Source organism: Myotis lucifugus, unplaced genomic scaffold, assembly GCF_000147115.1.
Source record: "Myotis lucifugus unplaced genomic scaffold, Myoluc2.0 scaffold_21, whole genome shotgun sequence".
Classification (NCBI taxonomy): domain Eukaryota; kingdom Metazoa; phylum Chordata; class Mammalia; order Chiroptera; family Vespertilionidae; genus Myotis; species Myotis lucifugus.
The window spans coordinates 11,478,921-11,501,633 of record NW_005871069.1 but is presented as its reverse complement, the minus strand read 5'-3'; positions in this window follow the sequence as shown (position 1 = coordinate 11,501,633).

Sequence of the window (22,713 nt, the reverse complement as noted above, 5' to 3'; positions counted from 1 at the left end):
TGCCACCCGGGAGCAGGCCTAAGCCAGCAGCGTCTGTTATCTCCTGAGGGATCCCAGACTGCGAGAGGGCACAGGCCGGGCTGGGGGACCTCGCTCCCCCCGCCCCCCGAGTGCACAAATTTTTGTGCACCGGGCCTCTAGTCCTATATAATGAAAGGCTAATATGCAAATTGACCAAACAGTGGAATGACCAGTCGCTATGACACGCACTGACCACCAGGGGGCAGATGCTCAAAGCAGGAGCTTCCCCCTGGTGGTCAATGCGCTCCCACAGGGGCAGTGCCGCTCAGCCAGAAGCCAGGCTTATGGCTGGCGAGCGCAGCGGCAGTGGAGGGAGACTCTCCTGCCTCCGCGGCAGCACTAAGGATGTCCGACTGCCGGCTTAGGCCCTCTCCCCATGGAGAGCGGGCCTAAGCCATCAATCGAACATCCCCCGAGGGCTCCTGGACTGCAAGAGGGTACAGGCCAGGCTGAGGGATCCCCTGAGTGCACAAATTTTGTGCACCAGGCCTCTAGTCTACACTAATAATAGACAAATATGTAAATTGACCATCCCTTTGCGACACCCCATAGCCAATCAGGAATGAGTATGCAAATTAACCTGACAAAGATGGCATTCCCATCCCCTGGCTGCTCCAGGCCTACACACGCAGGCACAGAGTGGCCAAGGGGGGAAGGGGGGGCGGGAACAACCTCTGCATTGCCATGGCGGGCCTGTGGGCAGCGCACATGTGCTGAGCAGCCTGGATCCTGGGGATGCCACTGGAGTGTCTGGTCCTTTCAGCCTGGCCTGGGCACAGCTGAAGTTCCCAGTCCTTTTCGTTTCTGCAGCCCCTGGACCTGAAGTGAAAACCAAGAGCATGGGGAGCACCAGGAATTCTGGGAATCATAGTTCTGGTGGCAGCCCCTGGACCGGAAGCAGAAGCCCAGAGTGCAGGGAGCACCAGGAATCCTGGGAATCGTAGTTCTGGTGGCAGATGCATTGCGGGATCAGCGGTTCTCAACCTGTGGGTCACGACCCCTTTGGCGGTCGAACGACCCTTTCACATGGGTCGCCTAAGACCATCCTGCATATCAGATATTTACATTATGATTCATAACAGTAGCAACATTACAGTTATGAAGTAGCAATGAAAATAATTTTATGGTTGGGTCACAACATGAGGAACTATATTTAAAGGGCCAGAAGGTTAAGAACCACTGTCCTAGACACTAGAGCAGCCGTGGGCAAACTACGGCCCACGGGCCAGATCCGGCCCGTTTGAAATGAATAAAACTAAAAAAAAAAAAGACCGTACCCTTTTATGTAATGATGTTTACTTTGAATTTATATTAGTTCACACAAACACTCCATCCATGCTTTTGTTCCGGCCCTCCGGTCCAGTTTAAGAACCCATTGTGGCCCTCGAGTCAAAAAGTTTGCCCACCCTTGCACTAGAGCAAAGTGAGCCTGAAGCAAGTTACTGTTGTTGGTGGGGGATGGAGGGAAAGCAAAGGTGAGAGACATAAGTAAAGTCAGAGTGTCAAGGAAAAATTAAAAGGAAGATATCCTGAAACTTTTAGAAAATCTCCACCAATGGAGCAAAGAAAAAAAAAAAAGACTTCTACTTTTCTTTGAGCACAAAACCAAACTGGGTTGGGGTCTCTGACAATTTGCTCATATGATTGCAAAGACAGACAGAAACTCCCAGATTGGAGAGGGCTCTCCTGAGGGCTCCCAGATTGGAGAGGGTGTAGGTCGGGCTGAGGGACCCACCCCCTGTGCACAAATCTTCATGCACCGGGCCTCTAGTAACATAATAAAGTAAAGAAAAAGAAAAAATGGTGAAAGCTCGAGATTAAAGCATAGAAATGAAAACACCAATCTGAATGTTTTGAAGAAATCTGGTCTCAACAATTGTAATAGGATTTTAATTTTTCCATTTTTATGTTAATGATAAGCATTTCTCTCAAGCACTGTATTTCAGGTGTCATTTGCTAACTTGGCAAACGGTGGTTTTTACCATTTCTCTGTTATGGGTTGACTCAGCGAGATAGACCACCGACTCAGAATTTAAATTTAGGTGGCTTTATTAAGCTGGCCAGCTGATGACAGTTCCAGCACCCTGCCGAAGCAAAAGGCTGAACTGTGGTCCAGACTGCAAAAGTTACAGCATATTTATTTGCAAAAACTACAAAGTTACAAAGCCTTGTTTACACAATTTGTTCCCGACACAGTATAGCATTATCACCTTCCTATCTATGTTTTCCGGGAACAGAGAGCACAGTATATTGAGGAGGGACCATGAGACCATATCTCAAGGCCTGACCTGATGTCAGTACCTTCCTATCTGTCTGCTCCAGGAACAGACAGCACAGCGCGCCCCGATATGCAGCCCAGTACATTCCCTACTGGTCTTATTGGGAATCAAATCTTTGATTCAGCGTCCTCCTCTAAGATTCTGGAGTATTGGGTGTATAAAACCATTAACTTTACAGCCTGTATTCGATTTTGTATGAAATTGAGGAGGCATCTGGCAATGCAGGGGCCATATGAGCCCTAGGAGGAGCAGAACAACTGGTCCTGCCAAGGAGGAGAGCAGGGTAGTTAGCCAGGGGGACCAGGAAAATAAATTCTCATACCAATTGCCTTCAGCCCTTCTAGCTTCTTCTCGGTCAGCCAGCCATTTTCGCAGCTGACTAAGGCTTTCCCTGATCACCCCCGAGTGGTTGGTGTAGAAACAGCAAGACTCCCCTAAAGCCAGACAGAGGCCTCCCTGCTTCAGGAAAAGCAGATTTAGGCCTCGTCTGTTTTGTAATACTACCTCTGCGAGTGAACCAAGGGAGTCCTCCAGTTGGCTAACAGATTTTTTGAGAGAGCTTAAATCTTGATCTATCTGCCTACTTAACTCTTTATAATTCTGGTGGCCGGTTGCTAGGGTGGCTGTTCCGACAGCCGTGGACCCTGCTAGTCCTATTCCCATAAGGAGGGGGACTAGGATGGGGGCCCTTTTAACCCTTCTGGGTTCGAGGTTTAAATGTTCTCGGCCCCCTTCTCCCGAATAGTAATATACCTGTGGGAGGATATGAGTTAGAATGCATTGTCCAGGGTCCATAGGATTCTGGAGGACTGGAGAGAAGATGCAAGGGGTTATACCAGTTGTACATGCCCACCAAGTCCCCTCCTGAGCTACTAAGTAGGTGGGGGTCTCTCCTGTATAATTCTTTGGAAGTATGATAGATGAATTATATAGATCTGTATAGGTGGAACTGCTAAGGGGGTACTTCATAGGGTACACACAAGTCCCGGGGTTTAAGATGTCCCCAAGAGTAAGTCCTTGGTGTTTGTGTCCCCACATACACAATCTGTCTGGCAGACTTTCTGCCGAAAGGTTCTTGATGGCAGAAGCGTCCTTCCCGAGCTGGGCCCCTGCCCCTATCCCAACATAATAAGGGGGTTCAGGGTTGAGGCACAGCCAGCAATCCGAGGTCAGGTTTGGGGAGGTGCGATTTAGGAAAGAAAACATTAAGTCCAAGGTTCCCAGAAGCTTCCGGTTTGGTTTTCCTGTGCCTGTATCCAAAAGCTGTTGTAGGTCCCCAAAGGGCTGGCGAGGTCGTGGCTGCAGGTGGAGTAGGGCTGGGGCTCCCAGACCTTTGTGACCCAGGGGAACCAGGAGGTTTAGCTGGGGCTGGGTGCTGTGACTGGCTCGGCCACTCTGGCTTGTTTAGGGGACGCAAGGGGCCAATCGGGTTGAACGACTGGGGAAGAGTCCGGCGTTGAATGGTGAAGAGCTGGCCAGGGTCTCGGCCGCTTACATAGAGTCTTAGTCCCCACGTCTTTCCCCCTTCCCATTGGTCAGTCCACCAGGCAAGAGGCATGAGGAGGACGGGGTTACAATTTCCGATCGTGCAGTTCTTCTTCGGGGCCCCAGGTCAAACCTCTCTGTTCAGACGGAGGAGCTTGTCGGTGGGAGGTTTTTTCCATGGGGCTAGGGTCTCACAACCCCAAGAGGCACAATAGAAGTCACCCTCTCCTCCACAGTTACTACCCCCTTCCCGGGGGCAGACATAATGTCGAGTGTGCCACAATTCTTGCTCTAGGGCTAGGTTTCCGCACCCGTAACCCCTGGCTTTGGTGACCCGGGGATGGCCCCCCGAGCCATACCCAGTCGATGCAGTTTTGCTACGGGAATTTCCCCAGTTTTCTCCAAACAGTTTACAGAGATCTGTCAGGATGACAGGCGCCCCTATTCCAACAACAGAGCCTATAACAGTCCCATCAATAGTACGTGTGACCTCCCAAGAGTAATTTCTGGCCGAATGGGGATTTCCCAGTCCCGGCTGCAGGCAGAAGAGGAGAGTTAGGAAGAACACCGAGTGAGTCTAACCTTCAGCAGGTCTCCGGTCTTCTGGACTCGCCATCCCTCGACGCTGTCGTTCGTTTTCTTAACCTGCGTACGATGGATCCAGTGCCTCTTTCCTGCGACTTTGATGGCGGTTGGAGTGCTCAGCACCACCTGGTAGGGTCCATCCCATCTAGGTTCCAGGCTGCCAGGGTCGTGACGCTTCACCCAAAAGAGATCTCCCGGAGAGAAGGCAGGCTGTGTTGGACTGGATCTCAGCACGTCCTCCTCTCGTACGGCTCTCACCACCCATCGTGCCGACGCGGCACTACTCTGCAAAGCCTGTAAGGACTTAAGCAAATTTCAGGTAGACAGTCGGGCAAGTTCTTCCTCCCTTAGGCGGGGAAGAAGAGGTGGTGGCCTGCCAAATATAATTTCAAAAGGGGTGAGTCCCTTTATGTATGGAGTGCACCTAGCTCTGAGGAGAGCAAAAGGAAGGAGACTTACCCAGTTTTCGCCAGTCTCTAATGTTAACTTAGTTAATGTTTCCTTTAAGGTCCGATTCATCCTCTCTACCTGTCCAGAACTCTGTGGCCTATAGACACAATGCAATTTCCAGGTAACCCTCAGGGCCTTAACTATGGATTGTGTAACTTTGGCGATGAATGCTGGGCCATTATCGGGCCCCATGTATAGTGGCAGGCCAAACCGGGGGACAATTCCAGTGAGGAGTTTTCTAACTACTACGTGTGCTGTCTCTGCCTTGGTTGGGTATGCCTCAGGCCAGCCAGAGAAGGTATCAATGAAAACCAGCAAGTATTTATACCCTCCTTGTCCTCTTGGTATCTCGGTGAAGTCCACTTTCCAATGTTCTTCAGGGTTCTGTCCTCGGAATCGCTGCCCCGGTGCGGCCACAACAGGGGGCCCTTGGTTTACCCGGGCACACACTTGGCACCTCCTAGCCACATCTTGGGATATTTTCTGGAGCCCTGGGATGTAAAATTCTCTTCCCAGTAGTTCTGATAGCTTCGTTACCCGCAGGTGGGTGCTCTGGTGGGTCTGGGAAGCGATGGTCTGCCCCAGGGCTTCTGGCACTATAGGCCTTCCATCTGGCAGGATTAGCCATCCAGCCTCTCCTTCCTGGGCCCCTAGTTTCACAGCTAGCCTCTGCTCCCCCGTCAGATAAGTAGGCTTCTCTGGGAGCCTTCGTGCTGGCAGGGCTATGAGAACTTCTAGGGGCCCTACTGGTTTTTTAGCCACGTCCTTGGCGGTTTGGTCTGCAAGTCGATTTCCCTATGCTTCGGGACTATCACCCTTCTGGTGCCCTCGACAATGAATTACTGCCACTTCTTTTGGCCCCCATATGGCTGCCAGGAGGCTAAGTATCTGGGAAGCATTTTTAATGTCCTTTCCTCCTGAGGTCAGGAGGCCTCTTTCCTGATATAGGGCCCCATGCACATGTACAGTGGCGAAAGCATACCGACTGTCTGTGAAAATGTTCACTCTTTTTCCTTTTCCCCAACGGAGGGCTTGAGTGAGTGCTATAAGTTTTGCCTTTTGGGCTGAGGTGCCTCTTCCTAAGGCCTGTGCCCAGAGAACCTCCTTTTGTGTCACCACTGCCGCCCCCGCATACCGGGTACCTCCCTCTACGAAGCTGCTCCTGTCCGTGTAGAGAGTCTCATCTGGATTCTGCAGGGGCTGGTCCACAAGGTCCTCTCGGAGGGAAGTGAGGGCAGTCAATGTCTCCTCGCAGTCATGCAAAGGGGGCTCTGCCTCCTCGTCAGGGAGGAGTGTGGCCGAGTTTAAGGCAGCTTTTTTCAGGAAGCTGACTCGTAGTGGGTCTAGCAGTAACACCTGGTACTGGGTAATGTGGGCGTTGGACATCCATCTCTCCGGGGGGCTCCTTAATAAGGTCTCAACTGCATGCGGAGCAACTACTTGGAGATTTTGGCCAAAGGTTAGCTTTGAGGCTTCCTTTACCAGCAGGGCGGTGGCTGCAATGTCTCTCAAGCAGTTGGGCCATCCTGAGGCCACCGGGTCAAGTCTCTTAGAGAAATAAGCTACAGGGCGTTTCCATGGTCCTAGGGGTTGTGTGAGGACCCCTTTCGCCACCCCTTTGTTTTCAGCTACATATAGCTGAAAGGGTTTGGTTAGGTCTGGCAGGGCGAGTGCCGGGGCACTTACCAGGGCTTCTTTCAGTCTCTTATAAGCCTCTTCTTCCTTTTCTGTCAAGACCAGGGCGGCCTCCTTTCCCCCCGTTGCAGAGTATAGTGGTCTTGCAATTTCTGCAAAACCTAGTATCCATAGCCTGCAATAACCCACTTCCCCAAGGAACTCCCGGACCTGCCTTTTGGTGGTAGGCCTGGGGATTGACAAGATGGCCTTTATTCTGCTACTGGATAAAGTTCGCCTATCCCCTTCTATGTTGTAACCCAAATATGTTACTCGGGTAGTGCATAGCTGAGCTTTCTTGGCTGAGATCCGATACCCCAAATGATCTAGGGTGGTCAGCAACTCTCGAGTGGCCTGTCTACAGTCCTGTTCCTCCTCCGTGGCCAGTAGGAGGTCGTCTACATATTGGAGCAGAGTCACCCGTGGATGGTCCTGACGGAACTCCTGGAGGTCTTGGTTTAGGGCCTCATCGAACAGAGTGGGTGAGTTCTTAAACCCTTGTGGCAACCTAGTCCAAGTTAACTGTCCAGACTCTCCCTCTGTTGGGTCCACCCACTCGAAGGCAAAAATAGGTTGACTCTGCTTTTCCAGGGGAAGGGAGAAAAAGGCATCCTTTAAGTCTAAAACAGTATAGAACCGGTGTTCTGGCTTGAGGAGGCTGAGAAGAGTGTAAGGGTTCGGAACCATGGGATGGATAGTCTCAACCCTCTTGTTTACTTCCCTTAAGTCCTGCACCGGCCTGAAATCCTCAGTCCTTGGTTTCTGTACTGGCAACAGGGGAGTGTTCCAAGCAGATTGGCAAGGAATCAAGATTCCAGCCTCTTTCAGCCTCTTAATGTGCTTGGCGATTCCCACTCTCGCCTTCTGGCTCATTGGATATTGCCGGACTCTGACTGGAGTGGCACTGCTGGTCAGCTGGACTACAGTTGGAGGCCGGTGTTTAGCTAACCCTGGCGGATTGTCCTCCGCCCAGACTCCCAGGATAGCCTGTCTTAATTGTTGGAGATAGGCATCTGCTGAGACTTCCCCAGGATCCTCCTCATGTAGTAAATATTCCTCCTGTAAGGGCAATGTCAGGAGATAGATCCCTGCAGTCCCTGGGTCTTGCAACTTGACCTCTGGCCCTGGCCCTTCAAAAGAGATTGTGGCCCGTAATTTACTCAGCAAGTCCTGGCCTAGCAGAGGGTAAGGGCACTCTGGCATTACTAGGAATGAGTGAGTCACTGAGCCGTTTCCTAGGTCGCTGATCAGACCTTTAGTCCATGGGTAGGATTTCACTTTTCCAGTTGCCCCTTTGATAGGGATTTTGGTCTTAGAGACCGGACCCACTGGCTGTTGCAGGACAGAAAAGGTGGCTCCTGTGTCCACAAGGAAGTCCACCTTTTGGCCCCCCACTGTCAGAGTTATCCTGGGCTCTTGGGGGCCAGCTGAGCCCTGACAACTCTAATCCACCTCCTCCACCAGCACGGGAGTCGGTTCCCCCCCACGTTCAGGGTACTCCCTTTTCCAGTGTCCTTCCTTTTTGCAAAATGCACACTGATTTTTCCCAAGCCTGGGTTGTACTCCTTTTCTCCCATGAGGCTTTCCTCTATTTTTATTGTCACTCCAGCCCCTTGGGCCTTTTTCCTCGTTTAGGGCCAGGAGGACCTTGGCCATCCGGGTGTTTAAACCTGCCGTCAGGTCCTCCCGATTGTTAAAAACCTTCTGGGCTACCTCAGCCAACTCAGAGATTGATTTCCCCTAAAAGCCTTTTAACTTCTGCAATTTTTTTCTAATATCTGGGGCCGACTGGGAAACAAATGCAACAATGACAGCCCTCCGATTTTCTGGGGCATCAGGGTCAATGGGGTTATACACCCGATAGGCCTCGCACAGCCTCTCAAGGAAAGCTGCCGGACTCTCATTAGGCCCCTAGACTGTCTCTGTCACCTTAGAGAGGTTTGTGGGTCTCCGAGCAGCAGCTCAGATGCCCCACAATAGAGTCTGGCGATACCGATCGAGAGCCTCCTTTCCCCTCTCACTATTGGGATTCCAGTCAGGTCGCCTGGAGGGAAACACAGCCTCTAATCTATCTTGGTCAGAGGTAGGCTGCCCATCCGGACCCAGTACAAATCTCCTCCCTTCCGCCTTGACTCTCTCTCTCTCCTCCAAAGTGAAAAGAGTTTGCATCAACTGTTGGCAATCATCCCAGGTAGGTTGATGGGTAAAAAACACAGACTCTAAAAGAGAGATTAACTCCTGTGGGTTCTGGGAGAAAGAAGGATTCTGATTCTTCCAATTGTACAGGTCACTGGTAGAAAAGGGGACATAGACCATGAAAGGTTGCCCGTCTGGACCCAAATCTAAAGGGCCTGCCTGCCGTAGTGGCAGCATAGGAACTGCAGGACTGGCGGATGCTGCTGGGTCCTGCAGGTTCTTCCCCTCTCCCTCTCTCTCTCCATATGTTGTCCCTTGCCTAGTGTGAGGAGGGGAGAACGAAGCCGGGTCCTGGACTGGTGTTTTCGGAGGAAAGGAAACCGACTGTGGAGGAGGCAGAGGTTCTGGGCCAGGGTCTTTAGCCATCGTCAGTCAGGCCGGCAGGTGGGGAAGCATACGGGGGAGGCCTGACCCTGGGGAGTACCTCCTCACTTGGATCCTGGAGAACAGGGGGAGTCTTGTCCTTCTGGGCCGAAGCCAAGAGGACTGTCTGTCTCTGTTCCAATTTCTTTTTCTTATTCTGACAACTCTTTAACCACCTTGGTTTTTCAGCCAAAATATTGACCCACACTTGAATATAGGGAATTTGGCCGGGGTGACCCGGCCGGCCATAGGCAACATGGTGAACCCGAAAAGCGGTGGTTAAATCATAAGTCCCTATGTCCAGCCATCCCACCTGGAAAGTGGGCCACTCCCGTTCACAGAATTTCTGCAAATCAAAAGCATTAACATTATATCCGTAGTCTCCGGCTCTCTTCTTGAAGTCCTGAAAATTCTTAAGAAAACATTGCAGCGGGGTGCACACAGAAGCAGACGACGACCCCTGACCCATTTTGACAACAAACACCAAACAACAAATATCAGACAGACAAACACTAGACAGACAAACCCAGTGCAGCCTAGAGTCGCACAAACCAGGACCCCGGCCACCGTCATGGCCGCGGGTCAGGACCAGGAGTACCGTTGCTTCCAGCCCTCCGTATAGGTCCTTCCATGGGACGTCCCAATTCCTGTTTAACGACCGGTCCTTACCTCTCTCGAGAGTCCAGGTGGCTCGGTTTCCGAATTGAAAGTTTTGGGTGGACTGGAGGCCTCCTTGGTAGTCGTTCTCCACAGGTGTGGGGTATCTCGCTGAGTGCCCGGCGACAAGTGGGGGAGAGCCTCCTGCCTTGAATAGGGGGTCCCTCTCTTCCCTGCCGGGGGAGAGCCTCCAGCCCTAAATAAGGGGTCCCTCTCCTCCATGCCGGGTATCTCACTGGGGCCTCCAAATGTTATGGGTTGACAGAGAGATAGACCACCGACTCAGAATTTAAATTTAGGTGCCTTTATTAAGCTGGCCAGCTGATGACAGTTCCAGCACCCTGCCGAAGCAAAAGGCTGAACTGTGGTCCAGACTGCAAAAGTTACAGCATATTTATTTGCAAAAACTACAAAGTTACAAAGCCTTGTTTACGCAATTTGTTCCCGACACAGTATAGCATTATCACCTTCCTATCTATGTTTTCTGGGAACAGAGAGCACAGTATATTGAGGAGGGACCATGAGACCATATCTCAAGGCCTGACCTGATGTCAGTACCTTCCTATCTGTCTGCTCCAGGAACAGACAGCACAGCGCGCCCGGATATGCAGCCCAGTACACTCTGTTGCTTAGAATATGTCAACTGGTTGAGAACAGAAATGAACAAACTTTTTAAAGAAGGCCCAATTTTCAATCCATCTCATCATTGGGATCCATCTCAAAAGCCTGGATCCCAAAATGACAATGCCTTTGTCTGAAAGTTTGCAACTTGAAACAATGCAGCTTTATTGGGAAATCCTGACTTTCCCAAACAAGTCTGATTTTTTAAAAATGTTACAGCTATGCTTTAATTTTTTCCCCTATTTTTCATTTTAACACACACTCCAAGTATCATTATAAAATATGTATAAAATTCAATGAAATAAATAAAATAGCCAACTTCTAGTATTTTATGTACTTAAAAATGAAACATAAAAGCAAGAAAACATATAAGTAGAAGTGAAATTAAGATTTTACCTTTACAAAACTAAACGTTTTTGCAGTATATGTTTGAACAAGAAGTGTGCCAAAAAAGTAAAAATGTGTAGCTTGATGAGTTATCACAGAGTTAACACACTTATAATCATCACCCAGATGGAACATAATAGTGTAAAAAAAGAGTTTTGACATATTTTGAAAACATATCCATTTACATTGTAAGATGGATAGGCAAAACAAAAATATTCCATTGCAACTTCTATAAGTTTTTGGCACCATGTGCAGAGAGAGAGACCTGCTGGAACAATTTTTTAGAAGAGAATGTCTAAACCAACCCAGAGAAACTGTATTGGAAAAGAGATAGATATGACTCTTCTGGCTTTATGATAAAAATTTTGAATGCATTTTTATTCTAAGAAATAGGCAATGTTTAACCTCTATGACACACACAAATTCTTAGGTTGGCTTGGAGTTTTTCTTGATGTTTACTTCTCCACTGATTTTTTTTTTTTAAATTTCCAAGTTGGGTAACAATAGGGTCTAGCTTTTCTCTGTGTCTTGAGATCACTATTTCCTTGCTTCTTGTTGAGCTGATCCCTCCCTGTAACAAGGGTGCTACTGGAGACCTCCAAGCCATGGGGTGCATACAGATTCTAAAGTTCTCTTTGGCACTGTTATTTGGTGTTTGAGACCCACCATCTGTGAGCATGGCAGTGATTTCAGAGTGTAGACTATGGTTTCACAGTCAGAAGAATGCATATAATTTACACTTTCTCTACCAAGTGACTTCATTTGTGCAGAGTTTGGAACCCTGCACTTGCTCTTTACTGGGGTTCTGTGGGTGGTATATCTGGAGTCTGTGGTTGCAAATCATGAAGATTGGATTTCCAGCCAGTCCCTTGGTGGGGAGTGCCAGCTGAGGGGGAGCTAGGAGAATCTGGAATTGGAGTAATAAGTGTATGAAGGTGAAGCAGGAAGTTGAAGGCTAGAGTAGTTCCCTGCCCAACTCCCATGCAGTTGGGAAGGCTTTGTCACAATTTCCTTAGGCAGAGAGTGGGGTGTGCTCAGAGGGTTTCAGGTGATGAGAATTTTAGAAACTACCTCTCCAACTCCATACTTGTTCTTTGTCTGTGTTTCTTCACTCCTCCCTCACCCCAAATCCAGGATTTCAGCAGGCTCATCTTCCTGTCTCCTTCACCTGGACCACTCTCAAAAAGTTACCAATTTCTATTGAACTTCAAATGCTAAGATGTTTTGCATTGATGATTTGCAGCGTTTGGACGGCTCTGGGCTGCTCAGTGAAGGCCATCATGGTTTTCCACCTGGACCACCATGACAGTCTAAGAATTGTGCCTCCAACTAATCAATTCTCCATATAGTGGGAATAAAACCATTTGTTGTAAAGTGTTACAACATTACAATGTCCACAATAAAATCATAGCTCTCTTATCATTAATCTGTTCCATCTCAGTTTTTAGTGCTTTGGAAGTCAAAATGTTCTGAGTGCAGCATAAAGGGCTCTCCATCTAGATGCTTCTTGGCTTTTTAGTTCCATCTCCTGGCTGACATCCCCTCGCATCTCTACACTAACATTCCCAGCTGTTCAGAGTTCTCCAAAAACACTGTTGCCTATGTCATTCTACCAGGAATATACTTCTCCTCCCTTATTTACCATGTCAGCAGCTGTGGCTACCTCCTTTTTGAAGCTTTTATAACCCCCCGTACAGCCTCAGTTGAAAGGAACATCTCCTCTATGCTATTGCTTTAACCAGCACAGAAGCTCAGTTAGGAGCACTGCAAGATGTTCCCTAAAAGTTCTGGGTTCACAGAGAAGTTGCTGGATGAGTAACAGCTGCTGCCAGCTTGAAGGCATCTTTGTAAGTTAGAAGGAGGCGCTCATTCTTCAGTACCCCTTACCTCTGCCAGGAAATCATTGTAATACCCTTATATTATGACTTTGTCAAATTCACATTCACTAAGTACAGCACACAATGATGGACGTGGGTGCAGCTCAACCACAGGCCACAGATAAATTGAAACAGAGAAATTTATTGCTCAGAGTTTCTTAAAGAGGTACCAGACATGCCTGTGGGACCCAGGGGGAGGTGAAGACAGAGAAATACAGGACCTAGGGCACATGTCTTTAGTAGGGCCCTGAGTGAAGTGCTTTGGGGTTCCCAGACTAAGGCTGGATTTGTCATTTCAAATTTAAAAAGCGAGTGTTGGTAAATCCATGAAGAAGCATAATGAACACAGGTGCTGGGAGGTGGGGAGGCTGTTCGGGAAGTCTTACTCTGTGCGCACTTTCTAGGGCAGGGGTCCTCAAACTTTTTAAACAGGGGGCTAGTTCACTGTCCCTCAGACCGTTGGAGGGCCAGACTATAGTTTTTAAAAAAACTATGAACAAATTCCTATGCACACTGCACATATCTTATTTTGAAGTAAAAAAAAACAAAATGAGAACAAATACAATATTTGTATTTGCATGTGGCCTGCGGGCCGTAGTTTGAGGACCCCTGTTCTAGGGCATGAGGTATGGCAGCAGGATAACAGATGAGCCCAGTCAACCCTAAATCAGCTGTTTTCTGCAGGACCAGAGTGCACAGAAGTCTCAGGTCATATTCAATGGGAACTGAATAAACCTCCTATTTCCTGAAAGGGGAGCCACAAGCCTCTATGGGTTTCAAAGCCTTCATAGAAAGAAAAACATTGCCCTAAAAAAGACCATTTAATGTCAGTAGGCTGAAATCCCCACAACTACATGCAAATTTCCCCTGAATGCTCTCGCATCTCTGTGAAGTCCTATTAGGGGTCCCAGCCTGTGCAATAAAACTTCATTACGCCAGATGATGGAATCCCAATGAATATGCATAACTTCCCTACTTTTAACCCTTTAAATCTAACCATAAAACTCCAATTGATCTGGGAGACAAATTTGAATTTTGTCTCCTGTCTTCTTGCTGGTCAATCTCGCAATGGAGGCTTTTTCTTTTCTTAAAAGTGGGTGCCATAGTATTATCTCCTATGTGCTTCAGGCCCCGGGCCCTTGCTGGTAAAGAGGGGGTTCCTGTCAACTTAAGGTTACTGCAGGTGCTTGGATACTATGGCAGGAATACATGGAGTAGCTTAGCTAACTCTCAAAAACTGAGTTTATTACAACAAAGCACTTTACCCCAATTTCTCAGAAAAAGTGTTACAAATTATAATGTCCACAATGGAAAGGATGTCCCTTTCTAAGTGGAGCCCCCTGCAGTACAGATTTGCCCAAACGGGCACCTGTGACAATGAGAGACACATGCAATGCAGTGGCTCACCTCAGGGTCCCCAGAAGTGTCTGAGAGGAGAGCCTGTTGATCAGAGCAAGGGAGGACTGGCCAAAAAGAACAACAAAAATTTGTTGCTGTTGTTGTTGTTTGTTTTTGTTTTTTAATAATTCTTTATAGTTGAAAGTATTACACATGTTCCTTTTTCCCCCCATTAACCTCCTTCAGCCCACCCCCACCCCTCCTCCACCTCAGGCCTTCAGCACCCTATTGTCTGTGCCCATGGGTTATGCATATATGCATACAAGGTCTTTGGTTGATTACCTCCCACTCACCTACCCTCCCCTGCCTTCCCTGCCTTCCCTGCCTTCCTTCTGAGATTCCATACTTTGAGTCTCTGGATCCACTCAGTTCATTAGATTATTTTGTTTCTTAGATTCAACATATGAATGAGATCATATGTCTTTCTCTGACTGACTTATTTCACTTAGCATGATACTCTCCAGGTCCCTTTATACTGTCTCAAAAGGTAACAGATTCTTTTTTACTGCTGCATAGTATTCCATGGTATAAACGTACCACAGCTTTTTTATCCACTCATCTACTGACGGGCACCTGGGCTGTTTCCAGATCTTAGCTTTGTAATTGGGCTGCTATGAACATAGGGGTGCATACATTCTTTCTGATTGGTGTTTCAGGTTTCTTAGGATATATTCCTAGAATTGGGAGCACTGGGTCAAATGGCAGTTCCATATTTAATTTCTTGAGGAAACTTCAGACTGTTTTTCATAATGGCTGCACCAGTCTGCATTCCTACCAGCAGTGTATAAGGGTTCCCTTTTCTCCACATCCTCACCAGCACTTGTCATTTGTTGATTTCTTTTTTGTTTGTTTGTTTGTTTGTTTGTTTGTTGATTTCTTGATGGTAGACATTCTGACAGATGTGAAATGGTACCTCATTGTCGTTTTGTTTTGCATCTCTTGGATGATTAGTGACTTTGAGCATTTTTTTCATATGTCTCTTGGCCCCATTTCCATTTGCATAAATGAAAAATGTTTTCAATCACCAATGTGTACATTTTCGCCCAAGTAGGCAGCAACATGATGACTACCACTATAGTTCCACATCTGCAGTCACCGGGACTCCCCTTTGAAGGCAGTCTGGCCTTGTCCCCAGACACTTTTTAAAAAAGAAGGGCTGAACTGTTTGGTCACCTTGTTCAAATCCAAAGATTGGATCCTTACTGACTCTGCTTAATCTTCCTCTATCCTAAAAGATGTAAGATGTCCAGCATTTTTTCTTTATTCCTACAACTATCTACTCTTACTTTTCAAGCAGTAGAGAATTGGAATGCTGAATCGGGCAGGGGGCCCAGTGCCAGGGTGAGGTGAGAGGCAGCTGCATAGCCAGTGGACTGTGAAATGCAAAGGGGAATAGAATTCTTTATCTTGGAATGTGGAAAGCTAGGAAGAAGGGGCCAATGTGGACTATTGGTCTAATGGAGAAGACGGGAGCATCCAGTACCTCAGAGCAGAGGGTCTAGAACATATGAGGACTGAGTGGCAGAATTGGGAGATGGAAGTGGAGATGCCCTGGGTAGTGCTGCACAGAGGGAAGACAGGCCACGTGTAGAAACCCAGGGCCGGGAGGGCGTACTAAGGCCAAGCTGTTCAGAATACAAAAATCTTCCTGTTTGGGGTTAATTCCAAGTAGATAAGAGGCAGGACGCCCCCTCCCACTATAGCATCATACGCGTGAGAGATATTCCTTCCCCAGCTAGCTGCCACAGGGCATGGGCCTGGTAGCCCAGTATCAGTTAACTGAGGGTTTCAGCCTGGCAACTGGAAATTTGAGGGTGTGGCCCTGACTTAGAATGGGTTTCCTATATAAAAGAGCTTGGAAAAAACAAGATGCCAAGTTTTTGTTGAGGAGAGCAATCTCAGGGAAATAAGCGTGAGGAGAAAAAGGGAAGTGAGGCAGGGCAGTAGGAAAAGACGATAAAAAGCACTGATTACAAATATGGCCATGTCTCAGACACCGAAAGGTTGCAATCAATTTCTGGTCAGAGCATGTATCTGGGTTTTGGGTTCCATCCCTGGACTGGGCACATACAGAAGGCAACCAATCGATCTTCTCGCTCATCTCTCTCTCTCTCTCTCTCTCTCTCTCTCTCTCTCTCTCTCCACACACACACACCTCTCTCTCAAATCAACAAGCATATCCTCAAGTGAGGATTAAACACATTGACATGGCCATACTCCCTCAGGACATAGTAAGTGCTCAGTTGTATGAGACAGGTCCACAGCGTTGCACGAGCCCCGCCTCAGAACAGTCCAGCAGGAGCAGAGCAGAGGTCAGGAGTTGCCTGCTGGCCTCTTTCTTCCTTCCATCCCCCATGGATCAGTCTCCCTCACTTGGCTGTTAGCTCTCCTGCACTTCCAAGTTGTGCTAACCTGCCTTTGGGTGCAACCTCTGGGAAGGCTCTGCAGAGGTGGATAGATGGACTGGCGTAACCACATCTTAGGGGAAACTGGTGAAGTAGGCTGTAGAAGACGTGGTGATGTTTGAAGCAAAGCATTGAGCACACCAGACACAGCAGGAACCATCTCCAGTGCTGTCTGTCTAGGACCCAGGCTAGTGGCCAGGCCTGCGAGCATGAGGGCCCAGCAGCATGAGGGCCCAGCAGCTGGTATAGAAGTGGGATATGGCACTAGGAGATAGTCAAGAAAACCACTGAAGTGTCCCAAGGTGGCCATGCTAACAGTGACATTATAACAACAGTCCCTATGGCCAAGGAAAAATAGAAATGAGCAATCATTTTGGGGCTTTCTGTGGCTTCTAAAAGTTATTGAATTTATTTCCAATAAACTAGCTTTTAGCATAAATCACCAGAGTGGAATTTTCTTTTTTTTTTAAATTAAATCTTTATTGTTCAGATTATTACAGTTGTTCCTCTTTTTTCCCCCCATAGCTCCCCTCCACCCAGTTCCCACCCCACCTCTGCCCTTACTCCCCCGCCACTGTCCTCATCCATAGGTGTATGATTTTTGTCCTGTCTCTTCCCGCACCCCCACACATCTTCCCCCACCAAGAATAGTCAGTCCACTCCCTTTCTATGCCCCTGATTCTATTATATTCACCAGTTTATTCTGTTCATCAGATTATTTATTCACTTGATTTTGAGATTCACTTGTTGATAGATGTGTATTTGTTATTCATAATTTGTATCTTTACCTTTTTCTTCTACTTCCTCTTCTTAAAGGATAGCTTTCAGCATTTTATATAATACTGGTTTGGTGGTGATGAACTCCTTTAGCTTTTCCTTATCTGTGAAGCTCTTTATCTGACCTTTAATTCTGAATGATAGCTTTGCTGGATAAAGTAATCTTGGTTGTAGGTTCTTGGCATTCATCACTTTGAATATTTGTTGCCACTCCCTTCTGGCCTGCATAGTTTCTGTTGAGAAATCAGCTGACAGTTGTATGGGTATTCCCTTGTAGGTAACTGACTTTTTTTCTCTTGCAGCTTTTAAGATTCTCTCTTTGTCTTTTGCTCTTGACATTTTGATTATGATGTGTAGTCCTCTTTGGATTCCTTTTGTTTGGGGTTCTCTACATTTCCTGGACTTGTAAGTCTATATCTTTCACCAGGTAGGGAAAGTTTTCTGTCATTATTTCTTCAAATAGGTTTTCAATATCTTGCTCTCTCTCTTCTTCTGGCACCCCCATAATTTGGATGTTGGTACGCTTGAAGTTGTCCCAGAGGCTCCTTATACTATCTTCATATTTTTGGATTCTTTTTTTTTTCTTTTCTGGTTGGGTGTTTTTTACTTCTTCATATTTCAAATCTTTGACTTGATTCTTGCGATCCTCTAGTCTGCTGTTGTAACTCTGTATAATATTCTTTATTTCAGTCAGTGTATGCTTAATTTCTAGTTGGTCCTTTTTCATAACCTCGAGGGTCTCACTAGATTTCTTGAGGGTCTCACTAAATTTATCAGCAGTTTCTAGAGAATTCTTGAAAAACCTTAGAAGTGTGGTTTTGAACTCTATATCCAGTAGTTTGCTTTCCTCCATTTCTGTCATTTGTGACCTGTTTCTTTGTCTCCGCATTTTTGATGCTTCCCTGTGTTGATAGAGTGGCTTTCTATGCTAGGTGTCCTATAGGGAGGGCCCAGTGGCTCAGCCTCCCCAATTACCTGAGGTGGACACTCTTGGTGCACCCCTTTGTGAGCTTTGTGCACAGTCTTGTTGTAGTTAAGCCTTGATTGTTGTAGGTATCACTGGGAGGAATTGACCTCCAGCCCAATTGGCTGTGAGAATCAGCTGTGTCTGCAGTGGGAGAACTTCTGTGCTGGAGACACCCTTCTGGGGCAAGACTTGCTTCAGTGGGCTTTGGTGCTCACTGAGTCTGCCCCCTGAGTGTGTCCCTTATGGGTCTGAGGAGTTGTAATCTGGATGGTCCCACTCTGACCACTGGGTACACTGGCTCTTGGATCTCTAAGGAGGTGCTAATTTAGCCTCTGCCTGAGGCTACCCAGCAGGAGCTATGGAGAGATCTGCAGATTCCTCTTCTTTGTTTGGGGTTTGGAGGTGCCCAGATGAGGCCCAGCTGTGAAGCAATGCAAGCTGCTGTGGAGCCTTGGGCCTTCTTTTGGATGTTCTGGGTCTCTCTGACCCAGCTGCAGTTTGTTAGGTAATTTTCAGATTGCAAAGGGCCAGGCCTTTCATATGCAAAAGTCTCTGCGCACAGCTTGGGTGGGGCAGGGTCTCAGGGGATCAACAGGGTGGAGCAAGCAGCTATGGCTGCTCCTCAGTCCTGCCCTAAGAGGCCCCGTGTCTCAGTGTCCCTCGGTAATGGCTGCAAGCACCTCTGAGAGAAAGCCGCCCTGGAGTTCTGACTGATGCCAGACAGTCCAGTTTCTCCCCATATGAGTCTGGGTCCTCAGAGACTTGCCCGGAACTGGAGTTTAGAGCAGTTGAGAGCTTGAGACTCCCTCCCGATTGAAAAAGACAACCATGTCCTCCTCAGTTGCCAACCCTTTCCACGTGTGCCTCCGTACCTCTGCACTTTACTTCCGCACCTCCTCTGAGTCTCAGTGTGCTTTTCTTTTTCTTTCTAGTTGTAGAATTTCCACTCAGCCAGCCTTCATGTGGTTCTGGATGATGTCCGTTTTGTCTTTTAGTTGTATTTTTGAAGTGGAGAGTGGAATTTTCTTGCTTGCATCTGAAACCCCTGATCTCCATCATAGACAATTATCCTTTGGTTTACAAAATGCAGTGCTCTTTCTTTGCTCTGGGTGCAGAGTGTGGGAGCACCGGCATACATGTGGGAGCTCGAGATAGGCAAAAATATTTTTTATTGCTCTAGAACAAATCACCAGTGAAACATTTTGTATATACAGGGTATGAAGAAAGGAACTAGCAGTTGCTAATGGTCAGATATACCATGTACTTTATGGACACAATTTTATTTAAGCCTTAGAACAACCTTTGAGATAGGCATTGCAAAGAGATACCACAGAAAGTGTCAGCATAGCCAGAGCTGTTCAGGCCCATTAGTTGCCATTTCTAGAAACTTAAACCACTGTTCTATGCAATGTACTCTGCCTCTGATATCTTTATTTATTTATTTATTTATTTAATTATTTTTGTTGCTATCTTTGAATTCTTCACTGTAATGCAATTCTCTCACATATTAGGCCTTCAAAATGTTCAGCGAATGGAGTTGGTGTCATGTTCTATATGCTACATAAGACTGCCCTCTACAGAGTAAATAAACAGTGACTCTGCATTTGTCTTGCATGCTGCAGCAATGGGTCTTCATTTTTTTATGGATCATGGACAGCATAGAAATTCTGATGTCTCATCAAACTTGTTACAAGGAGAATTTACCTGTCTGTATATGTCTGTTCATGATAAGTCTTTTATTTTAGAAAATGAGTGACTGAGATTACTATCTGCAAATCACTTAAATGACTGATGTGTAATAAGCAATGCTTCGACATTGTGCACACAGATTCACACAGTATTTTAATCTAAGGTTGTGATTTTTGTGCTGTTTGCTTTTCTTATCGTAGATTGCAACACTCCACTTAGATTTACTTTCAGGCAAATTATTCTATGAGACAATTGGGCATCTCTTGTTCCAACCGCTCCTAAAGGTGCCACACTCACTCATTTAGTCACTATTTATGAAGCACCTGCTGTGTGCCAGGCACTGTGGGGGTTTTAATGCCATTTGGGCTTTAACCAATCATAAGAGACTGCCTTGATCTTTCATTTAAGTTCTTGGTTTTGGTATTAGTTACAGGAAAGTGTAAGTTGCTATGGCAAGAACTTAACACCCTAGTGCAATGGTAGGCAAACTCATTAGTCAACAGAGCCACATATCAACAGAACAGTGATTGAAATTTCTTTTGAGAGCCAAATTTTTTAAACTTAAACTATATAGGTAGGTACATTGTTATTGACTTAATTAGGGTACTCCTAAGCTGGCCTTTGCTAAAAACGTCCTCAATCTGATTGAGGTACGGTCGCTGAGGTCGACCCTTTCCAACTCTCCCATCCACACTCGTCTTGTATACTTGTTTCAGATAGACGAGTATGGATGGGAGAGTTGGAAAGGGTCAACCTCAGTGAACGTACCTCAAAACAATGAACCTCCCCCACGCTGCGTATCCCGCGGCCCGCCTGCGCCACATCTCCCATCTCCCGACCAACCGACACCCCCCACTTCTTCTAACGCCACTTCTTCAAAAATAGATTCGCCCAGGCCAAAAACCGACTTCTGTGCATGGGCCACAAAGTTTCAATCACACTGTACATGCACGCCCGCATGTGGTATTTTGTGGAAGAGCCACACTCAAGGGGCCAAAGAGCCGCATGTGGCTCGCGAGCCACGGTTTGCCTACCACTGCACTAGTGGATAAAAGAGGGTTATTTCTCTCACCTTGGTGGTCCAGGATGGGCAGGTGAGCTTCTCTGCTCCACATGAACTTTCAGGGATCCACTTTCCCTCTGAAGTTCACTCTGGGTGTTTGCACTCATTTGCCTGGTCAAAGGTGGGTCACTAGCAGCTCCCTGTTTCAGTTCATGGAAAAGAAAAGTGGGAAGAAGGATGCCTGTGTTGTGTCTTAATTCCCAGGCCTGGAATAAGACATGTGACTTCTGTTCACACTCCACTGGTCACACCCAGAGGCCAAAGCCTGGGACATGGTGGTCCCCAGCTGTGTCCACAGGCACATTGCACCTGACACAGCAAGGGAAGAGGGGACATTGTCTCCTCACAGCCTCAGGAAGCTCAGTACTCCTTCTGTTTGTTCTTTGAGCAGTATAAGTCATTGCCTTTTTTCATTTTCTACCTCAAGGCCATTCTGAGGCTTCACTTTTGGAAGCGAAGGTTTGGATGACCAGCATATTTAGGAATTCATGTTGGTCTAGAAAAACATCATTTTTCTTTCCCATCCTTGGTGTAGCATGTTTTCTTCACCTATAATTTCATTTCCTTGATCTCATTTCTAACTCCTGACCCCAATCATCCCACCTAAACCACATATTTTTGTTCTTGGAACTTGCTTGCTCAGAAACCTATTATTGTTCAAGTGAATCCTTATGTGGCTGAATAGTTTATTAAAATATTTACTAAGGTATTAATTGATGTTTTTGTTATCTGTTTTAGAAAAATAAGAAGGCTGCTTATGTTTTTATTTTTTCATTCTCCAAATGTTTATTGAGCACCCATTATTTATTTATTTATGGTTTAAATGACATTTATTAGTGTCAAGTGTATAACATAATGCTTTGATGTGTGTATATATCATAAAATGATCACCACAGTCTAGTTAACATCCATCACCATTCATAGATGCAATGTTTTTTTTCTTATGATAAGAACTTTTATGATTTTCTCTCTTAGCAACTTTCACATATACAATACAGTGTTATTCACTGTAGTCGCCATGTTGTGCATTGCACCTCATGACATTTATTTTATAACTGCAAGTTTGTACCTTTTGATCCCTTCACCCATTTCTCCCACCCCCACACTCCACCTCTGGCAACTACCAATATTTTCTCTCTATGAGCTCAGGTTTTTTATTCTGCATATAAATGAGATCATATGCTACTTGTCTTTCTCTGTCTGATTATTTCACTTTGTGGAATGCCCTCAAGGTGAGATTTTATTCTTTTTTATGGCTTAATAATATCCCATTGCACATATGTACCACATTTGCTTTATCCATTCAATCATCAATGGAAACTTAGGTTGTTTCCATGTCTTAGCTATTGTAAATAATGCTACAATCAACATGGGGGTACATATATCTTTTTGAGTTAGTGTTTTTGTTTTCTTTAGATAAATACCCAGATGTAGCATTGCTGGGTCATATGGTAGTTTTATTTTTAAATTTTTGAGAAACCTCCATACTGTTTTCTATAGTGTCTGTATGAATTAATAATCCCACCAATAGTAACAAGGGTTTCCTTTTCTCCACATCCTCATCAGTACTTGTTATTATCAATTTTTTATAATCCTATATAATAAAAGGCTAATATGCAAATTGTCCCCTCAGGAGTTTGACTGACCAGGAGTTCGACCACTCGCTATGACGTGAGCTGACCACCAGGGGGCGGCGTGGAATGAAGGAAAGCCCCAGACAGCAGCCGGAAGGCCCCAATCAGCCCTGATCACCAGCCAGGCCTAGGGACCCTATCCGTGCATGAATTTCATGCACCGGGCCTCTAGTAGTCACCAAAAC